The sequence below is a fragment of the Nuphar pumila genome, chromosome 2 (assembly GCF_984573655.1).
Source record: "Nuphar pumila chromosome 2, dmNupPumi1.hap1.1, whole genome shotgun sequence".
In the NCBI taxonomy this organism is placed as follows: Eukaryota; Viridiplantae; Streptophyta; class Magnoliopsida; order Nymphaeales; family Nymphaeaceae; genus Nuphar; species Nuphar pumila.
Window position 1 is genome coordinate 66,243,893 of NC_143250.1, and position 10,193 is coordinate 66,254,085.

General features: G+C 38.8%; 1 pseudogene; it reads right to left on the bottom strand.

The window, feature by feature from the left end:
- LOC149845626 (uncharacterized) overlaps positions 1-9,451 on the bottom strand; it is a 78,197-nt pseudogene extending 68,746 nt beyond the window's left edge.
- Positions 9,452-10,193: the final 742 nt, after the last annotated feature.

The following is a 10,193-nucleotide window of genomic DNA, read 5'->3' on the forward strand; positions in this document are numbered from 1 at the left end:
GATCATCCGGATTTGCGAAACAAGGTACGTGTACCTCTTTTTGTTTTCAAATGGGGCATCGGTGGAGGTTCGATTTCATGCAGCAGTCGATGGAAAATCGTGGAGAACAGTTCCACTGTTACTCCCTTGCACCTTCTGTGCTTTTGATGTATAGAAAAAAAGGAAAAGAAATTTTCAGTTGCAAGATAAGTATGCTGTTGATTGCTGACAGCATACACAGGCCCACACTGGGCCTGTGTATATGCTGCTAAGCCCAGCCAACAAGGTCGGCTGGGCTGGGGTAGGTGGGTGTATGCTTTTGAACCCAGCCGACAGGGTCGGCTGGGCTGGGTGTTCTTCTCCCTTTCAAAAAAAAAAAAAAAATATATACATGACATTTTTACAGGTAATGTGCGTAAATAACAGTTCTTTTAATGTTGTTCTTGTTGACAGCATACACAGGCCCATATTGGGCCTGTGTATATGCTGTTAAGCCCAGCCATCAAGGTCGGCTGGGCTGGGCAGAGTTGCAAAAAAAAAAAAATCAGTTCCTTGTCGCAGGTATGCTGTTCTTTTTTACAGCACACACAGGCCCAAACTGGGCCTTTGCACATGCTGGTGGACCCAGCCGACAGGGTCGGCTGGGTTGGGCTGGGTGTTTTTCATCTATATAAAAAAAAAATAAAAAAAAATAATCTATAACAAAGATGCTTAAGCTGTTGGATTATGTTATGGTCAGTAAGAGAAGGATGGGATTTAAGTTATAAGCCCTTTTGGGCTGATTTGTGTTTTCATGTATCGATATGATAATCATGTTTAATCATGTTTTTTTTTAGATAACAAGTCTCAAGTTGTATTTTTCCTTATACATGAATATATCACTATGATGCATCTGTGAATCATACAATGTATGTTCCCTTTCAAATCGAATCAAGTGAACTCTCTTTGTGATCCATCCTAATCTTCCATTATGAATATAAATATTTTCTTAGCTTCTGATCCATCCTTGTTGACCCATTTTGCGTTTTCGTATATCGATATGAAATTTTATGGAAAAACATTCGGATTTATCATGCTGTTAGGCATTCTTATTTTAATTTGAATGGTTGGAAAATATTGATATTGTTTAAATGAATTGGCATCAGATTTATCATGCTGTTAGGCATTCTTATTTTAATTTGAATGGTTGGAAAATATTGATATTATTTAAATGAATTGGCATCAGATTTATCATGCTGTTAGGCATTCTTATTTTAATTTGAATGGTTAGAATGAGATGATGATTCATCCATGGTTTAATTCTGATGTCTTAGAAATTAAAGATGGTATTGAAATTGTGATCCCTGTATTAGTATTCCGGTGATCAAAATGAATCATCGAGGGTTTGGTAAACCCGAGTTGTGAGAATATTTTCCCTTACTCATTTCAATGCATTTCAAAGATCATGCTTCATAAAATATTTCAGCTTTATTGCACTGTTCTATATGTTTCCACAGGCCGGAGTCCTGTGATGGCTCTCGCGAGGTAGATGTGAGCTTTTATCTTTCCTTTTGCATATTATGTTGCAAAACTTAAGAAATTAAATTTTAAATAAAAGAAATAATAAAGCACAGTGTAATATACCTTCTGGGATCACCCATCTGGAGAATGGGGATCTTAGAAATCCGGTCTTGGGGAGACTGTGAGGATACAAAACTCCGTGTGCTTAATTTTGGTCCCCTGAACCCGATATTGAGGTTCCTTCTCCTGGCCACGGTTTTAGGGAGAGTCCGCCACTTTACCCGGGAGTGGTGTGTTTGACACAGCTGTTGTTTTTGGTACCAAGGAAGTGGCACTTGTGGGCGTGGGGTGTCCCTTGTGTCCCCGACATTAGATGTGGAGGTCTAATGTTCCGAAGGTGATTCGGTCGAGGGTTAAGTTGGAACCCAGTAATAAACTATAAATTGTGTGCTAAGCTACCCTGGGAACCTAACTTAACCTCGGGGTTTGTACCCGTTTGGTGTATCCGCGGGCAACGGTAATTGAAAAGAGAAACTTAAAGTTGTATGCATTTAATAGGGCATGCATAAGGAAACAAGAGACTTAAATGGAAGATAATAAAATGATTCATGCATTGCATAAAAGACATGCATTTTTCCTGTTATGCATTAGATCATGCATACTTTAATGGTTTCCTTACTCAGTACATGAGGGTATGAGGGTAAGTGTTGAATGTTTAATTTTTGTTGCATGCTGAAATTTTAGTAGATGCTGCTGCTTTACTGTCCTTGCATGCTTAGCAATTATGATTGTTGCATGAATAAATTCTCAGTTGCTATAAACTGTCTTGTATGCAATTCCATTAATTGTTACATGATATCTCATCTTCATTCTTTATCTCACTTGTTTCATTAAGAAGTAGCTGTGCTCAGGATTTCGATTCTGACACCCTACTTCGTTGGTTTTTCGCAGAAACAGGTGATCAGTGAAGTCAACAGCTACTGCGAGGGCGCGAGAGTCACAACGAGTTTTGACAGTCTTCTTTGTGGACATAGTGGCTCTTCGTTTTGTTTTTTTTTTAATCTAGTGTTATTGTTATTTGCTTATTGTCATCAGTAGTTACTTGAGTCAGACACTTTATTTTTGAGATTAGTTTTTAATTCATGAATAAAGGTAATGGTTAGTTATGGATGTTAATTGCAAGTTCCTTTGTGGGTTGTGGCTATCCAGTTGGAATTGGAACTGTGAGGACCCCGGGTCTCTGGGAAGTTTTCCGCACTGTTTTAGAAAAAAAAAAAATTTTCCGCATTTTCAAAGGGGATGAGTTGGGGTCGTTACAATACAAGCATGTGAACACATACATATTCAGAGAAAAGGACTAGTTCTTCCTAATCATAAAACCTAATAACTAATAAGAGAATAAGAGATTTGCAACCTTATCCAACATAAGATGGGAAATATTCTTCCAGATTATCCATTATATTCCCCTCACAAGATTCTTATGGTCAAACAACATTATTTTTCAGATTCCTCGCTAATGGATTTCGCCTTATTCCAATGTAAATATTCTCACTCATGACCAAAGATTCAAAACGGATAGGCCATTGACCCATGAAAACATCTAAAGTTTGAGGTGAAAGGTTTTCACTTTCAAATGAGTCTAACATCTGGTCAATTGTGAATGCCCAAAGTGTGTCTATAACCATTATCTTTCTCCAATGTACAAGCAACATCAGCTGTAACGATCACCCTGAATATCTGTTTACTACTGAGATAAAAACATTTGCACCTTCCCGATTCAAACTACTCAACCAACTTTCCAATATTTCAGAATTAATAACCTGAGACTCCATCAACAATCAAACAATGTTGTTTACAGATCATAGTAAAGGCACTCAAAAAAACTTTGATCAACTATTGGACAATTCATGAAGTTCTCAACCCACCAAAAGTATGGTAATTTCCAAGATATGATGTAATGATATTGCATTGTAATATGTGAAGAAAAGCAATTCCATAATCACAAATATTGGTGATATTTCATATTTGTCATGGAAAATGTGATAAAATACCAAACAAAAAATATATATATATATATTTTAAATGCGACATTTTTAAAATACAAAAAAAATCTAAGGATTTTTCAAGTTGGGATTTTGGGGTGTTACAAATCTTGGTATCAGAGCCGTGTTTAAAAGTGTGGTTTAAGACTCTGCACGCATCGACCATCGCATTGTAAATATGTTAAATTAGTAAATTTTCCTTTGATTACTGCTTTATTTATTTTTCTTGTTGCACAAATATGTTTGTGACCAGATGTCATCTGACGGGAGACCCGCCATTGTACTTGAGGCTTTGTATTACTTAGCTCGAGGTGTCGAAGACCTAAACCGAGCGGTTCAAATTATCACGAGCAGCATCCAAGTGATTGCAAACCAGGCACCTCTATGTGCCAGATGCAAGCTAAAACACGTGGGACAAGTTTGTCCTCGTGAGCTGAGTAATGGCCCTTATTGTGGCCTTAGAGGGCATATAGAGGTTGAGTGACAACTTAAGCTGGGAGATGAAATATGGAAGGGCAATGTTGAAACCGTAGAAGACGTAGCATCAAAAACCAGTCCAATACTGCTTAAAGTCGCTGACCATGAAGGAGATTTGTGCACTTCGCCAAACTCTCCCCAATACTCACCAACACCTCATTCGCATTCTCCTGAGTATGTGCCAGCTTCTCCTCCTCTATCTCCAATGTTGAACGAAGTTCCTGACGTAGACTCCGAGATAACTTGGTGTACTTTACCGAATTCTCCTCAATACACACCACCATCTCCTCCTCATCCAAAGCAAAGGCGATGTATGAACCAGAACGACTACCAAGACTATTACACTAGTAGAAAATGAAAGATGATTGCCTTGTTATGAGCATTTTGATGAGACATTGAGTTAGTGTTTCGATTTTGTTTTTCAACTCAGTTGGATATATTTTTGTAACACTATCATAGTTAAAGGGTATTTTGACTTGATATATAATAGAAATGCATGAACTCTTTGTTTATGAATAGAATTTGTGTTTTTTAAGTTGTACTTTTGCTTATACAAAGCAGAAACGATGCGCACCATGGGCGACAATCTTCAACAGGCCGCTAAGGGGCGTGAGACTCCTATTCCAACTCTAACCACGACAGTACCGTACAAGCAGTTTATGAGCATGAACCCTCCATCGTTTAACAGGAAGACTACTCCAAAGGCAGTTGCGAACTAGATTCGAGAAATCAAAGGAATTTTTTGTGTGCTACAAGTCAGTGATGAACGAAAAGTAGATTTCGAAACTTACCAACTTCACGAAGATGCAGAAAGGTGGTGGGCTACCACCCTGGAAGTCAAGTTCGCAAGCGAGCCTGTTACGTGGGAGCAGTTCATAGAAGTTTTCTATGCAGCGTACTTTCCAAAACATGAGCGAAGCAGAAAGATGTAGGAGTTCTTTGATCTTCAGCAAGGGAGCTCTACCTTAACATAATACATCACGAAGTTCAGGAGTTTAGAACGCTACTATCTGAATGTCTACACCACAGAAGAAGAACAAGTGATGAAGTTTGCTCATTGATTGAAGCCAGCCCTACGGATGAAGGTTTACATTCGTGGCCCCAAGACTCTGGACGAAGCCTTAGAGGTGGTCACTCTCTTATGAAATTCCACTAGAGGGGGGGTGAATAGTGAAATACGATAAAGATCGATAAAATAAACTAATCAGGCAATAAGGCACAACACATAAAACACATAATTTATACTGGTTCGGTCAATACCCAGACCTACATCCAGTCCCCAAGCAAACCACTTGAGCTTTCCACTATAACATCCGAGTCACCGGATAAATAGTACAACACCCTCTTTCCCAGAGGTCTTCTTCTCTCAACAGAGAAGGGGCACACCCTCTGCCACAGAGGTCTTCTTCTCTTAACAGAGAAGGACAACACCCTCTTTCACAGAGGTCTACTTCTTTCAACAAAGAAGGAAAACAGTGAATAACAGAGTTACAATACTTCCTATAGAACCTTCAGAATGATATGAATGCACGAATGAAGGATTCTCAGAATGTTCTGTTTGTCACTCAGATGATACTCTTTGTCAAAGAGCTACACTTGACTTTTTCTCTTTTCTTTCTTTTCTTTTTCTTTTTCAAGGCTCTCTTTTCAAATAACGAATAAGAATTTTTCTCGTTGTAAGCTCACACGTCCATTCCCTTGTGAATAGTTTATTTGAGTGTGTTTATATAGCTTTAAAAAAGTAGTCGTTACAATTTTGAAATCGTAGCCTTTTTGAAATGTGAAATGTTATGTCATTTCAAAAAACATCTTTAGAGAAATTCGAGAATGCCTTTTTCCATAAAAGTAAAATATAGGGTACACTAGTCGTTGTAATATTTTAGGTAATACATATTTTATGTAAAAAGTCTATTTCTTACAATAGTACATTGAACGTTGGATTGTAGTTTTGTCTTTATTCTAATTAATGATTTGAGGTACATAAGTACTTCTTTACTTTAAATGAGTGTAAGTACAATGAGTGCTTTGAGATATTTATTTGTACATAGTCATGTCAAGTGTTTTCTTTATGTTGTGTTTTTCAAAGTCTTCAAAGAGAATGAGGACTACAAGAAGATCGACATTCTTGAGAGGGATATTTAACAAGGATTTCTTACAGGAGGTATTTAATGCTTGTACAAAGAGAATGATGACTTCAAGTAAGTTGACATTCTATGGGTTTGTAAAAAGGTAACTAGAGTCTATCAAAACCTTTATTATATTTGTTTTCTTTATGTAGCCGATTTTCATGTTTTGTCTTTTACCCATATTTGAAATCATTTCTTTAAAGAAGGTAACTAGAGTCTTTTCAAAAACATATTATATTTGTTTTCTTTGTGTAGCCGATTTTCATGTTTTGTCTTCTTCCTATATTTCTTTTCATGTTGTCTTGTATATGGTGTAAGGTACAATTATTACATTTTGAAATCATGTCAAAGTACCTTTTTCATAAAGGATTGTAAGAAGGTACAATTATTAGTTTTCAAAAAGGAGCTTTTTGAAACTATCGTATACTTTTATGATATAGGTTTTATGAATGAGTATGTAATATGCAATATGCATGTTCCTGAAGGTTCTGTTACATATGACTCTAAAGAAGAAAAAAAATCTTCAACTTGAGGTAGCCGATATCTTTAGATGGTCTTTAGAGATGCATGGCTCAACAAGCTTTTTCTTCAAGGAGTATGATTGCACCATAGTTGTACTTGAACGGGAAGTCTCCATCCTTTTTGGGTGAGATATCCTTACATCAAATACTCGTTAGATTTATGGCAAAACATATTCAGTCATAATATAACATTTTTCAAGAGGACATATTATCATATCATATAAAATCAAATACGACAGTGTATCATATTATATGACATCAAAACAGAGTTTCTCAACATCTTAGACCAGGATTGGTCTAAATCTTAGAAGATGCAACCGTTCTGAGGAAACCAACTAGGGGTGGCAATCGTGTCGGGTTGGCGGGTCAGCATAGCTCAACCCGAACCTGACCCGTTTATTAAACGGGTCGGCTGTGGCAAACATGAACCCGACCCGTTTAATAAACGGGTAACTCGACACGACCCGCCAACCAATTTAATAAATGGGTTGGGTCGGGTAAACGAGTTCTCACGTTCGCGGGTCAGGTTGGCGGGTCGGGTTGACGGGTTGTCGGGTTGATGGGTCGGGTTGGCGAGTTGGCAGACGGGTTGGCGGGTTGGCCCACCCGCCTAACCCGTTTATTAAACGGGTCAGCCGGGTTGGCATACCCCCAACCCGAACCCGACCTGTTTAATAAATGGGTTACGCGGGTCGACCCGTTTATTAAACGGGTTGGCTTAAGCCCAACCCGAACCCGCCTAAGAGGCGGGTTGGCGGGTCGTGTCAGGTTTTGCCACCCCTAAAACCAACATTCAGGCCAAAAGAGTTGGCCTAGAAAGAGACATTTTCAGAAGAATCTCAATAAAAAGAAATTCACATCCCCAGGAAAGAAGCAGCGACCTCAAAGAAACCGCAATCATCATCACAACCGACAGCACCAGCAACATAAGTCAACGGTAACACTAGGTTGCCTGAAGTGTTCAGTGGATCATCCTGGCCGACCTTGTCCTCGTGACACCGGGGGATGTTTATATTGTGGCAAGATGGGCCACTATATCAAGGACTTCCGGAAGAAGCACTCAGACAACTTGAAGTGAAATAACATGGGAACATCACAACCTTCGTACCAGCGACCGTTACAACAGCAACAATCTCAACAACCGAAGGCGGGCGATCAAAAAATAGTGGCGGGACAAGCTTATGCAGCCACTGTGGAGCAAGTGACCAAGGGAGAATTGGTCCAAGGTACCGTATTAGTCATTGGACAAGCGCCATTTACTTTATTTGATTGCAGAGCTTCTCATTCTTTTATTTCTGATAGATTTGCTAGAACCTTGCCTATTTATGTTGAACCTTTGAATTATCCGTTGGAGGTCCACACTCCGACCAGTGGTCGTTCTCTGTGTGTTGCTTATATTTCAAACATCGAGGTGTCAATGGTAGGTCAGAACTTGCCAGCTGACATAATTCTGCTAGACATGACTGGGTTTGATGTCATCCTAGGCATGGATTGGTTGTTTGAATATCACACTCAAGTTTTGTGTAAAGAAGGCAAAGTTTTCCTATCTCAACCCAATCGTTCGATTGTGGAGATTAGACTCTCTCGACCGATGCAGAATAGTCGTTTGATTTTGTCCTTCAAGGCTCAGAAGTATCTGCGTAACGGGCGTATTGCATTCTTGGTCAGTATCGCCCCAGTTGAACCACATATAGTTCTAATCGAGAACCTGGATGTGGTTCAGAAATTTCCAGATGTGTTCCCTGAGGAACTGCCCAGATTACCTACAAAGCGAGAGATCAAGTTTTGTATCGAGTTGTTGCTTGAAACCATCATATTTGTCTTATCAAAGCACGATAAACAATCCTTAAAAGGCACTCAAACATCAAAAGAAATTTTGTAACATCCCCTACATTATATTCAACATTGGGGCATTATTATAAACACCCACATGCGATATGCTTTTACAATTCTCATGAAAATTACTGAAAAGTATTTGGTGGTAGGGAAGGTGTTTGAGCAGCAAGGCCTTTTATAGCCAAGACATGGGTCCCTTCCCCTCTCACCATCAATATGGGACTAAGTTAGTATTCCATAAACAATAGGCTTCATTGTGCAATTTCAACACTACTTTGAGTGGATTTCTTAAAGATACTTCAAAAGAATACGTAGTGTTGTACAAGTATAAATAAGAAACATTCACATCTAACTAATGAATATTAAACCATAATTAACTATGAATATCTAAGATTTTCCCAGTATTTTTTCAGAGAAAAGGGAATAGTTTCAATTTATCCCAAGGATTTCTCCTGCCAAAAAAATCCCAAGAACAAGACTCGCAACTGATCAATATTGCAATGTCCTATCATAAACTACTAGACATATAATGCAGAAAAAAATTTGGCATACAACACCTAAGATAAGTGAATAGGTTCACTAAGAAATTTACTTAACTAATAGCTAGACAAAACACTCACATGTCCATCTCTCTCTACAATTTGATACTCCCAAAATTTAACGTCATGATCAGCATTGCTAGTGATGAAACCCCTCCTATCTGGAGTTGATACAATTGAACAGACAACATCAGTATGTGCTTCAATTACTTCAGTACGATTGTTGCTTCCAATATCAATGATGCAGGACAGGACCCGACCGGGTCTGTACCTCGTGACCCCGAAACCCAATCCACTCCAGAGAACGGATGATCTGATCGCAGGTAAGGTGACCCGATGCAAGGAGGTGACGCGAACATATTCCAGGCGAGCGCAAGTCCGAGCACCTCAAGTATTGCAGGATACAGGTTCGGGTCGCGTCTCGGGTCCATAGTTGGACCTGAGACCCAGATCCATCTGAGGCCTTTAAAACCCCTGCTTAGGGTTTCGTGCAGAGCAGAGAAGAAAAGACAATCACAACTTTATGTTTTTTTTTTCTGTTCTTATTTCTTTCCCTGTTAATCGTTGTCATTAGTTTTCCATTGTTAAGCTAAGATTAGTGGATTGCTAATATTTCATTCAGTTGATTCCTTTGTTAAGTTAATTCTTATTGAAATAAAAACCAAGGCGGAACGTGCAAATCTATTTACGGGGAGCGGGAGGACATTTTTGTCCAACATATATCTATCTTACGGGAGAACATTTTAGTCAAAAGCATATCTACCTTTTTTTTATATGTTATTTTATTATAAAGTCATCGTGGGCAACATTGGCATATGAATTATCACAACTCCCAAGATATTCCTCCGTACACACCGAAACACACGAATTTGTGTTTCGGGGAGAACACACAACACCCTCTTGTAGAGATACGTCCAACATGCTCCTACATGCTGGTTTGTCATCTAGATGCTAAGGTTCAAGTATCCTACATTGTTGATGCTTGAGAAAAAAAATTCACAAAGATAGACGATAGTATTGTCAACATGTGCACACCTTCCAATGACACCCACTACACAACTCCTCTAATTGGGTCTCACGTACAACCGTGTGAGAGAGAATCAAGAAAAAGAGAGAGATGAAATTGATAGAGTGAAGGAGAGAGTCATTGAGAGATATATAGAAAAGAGGGTG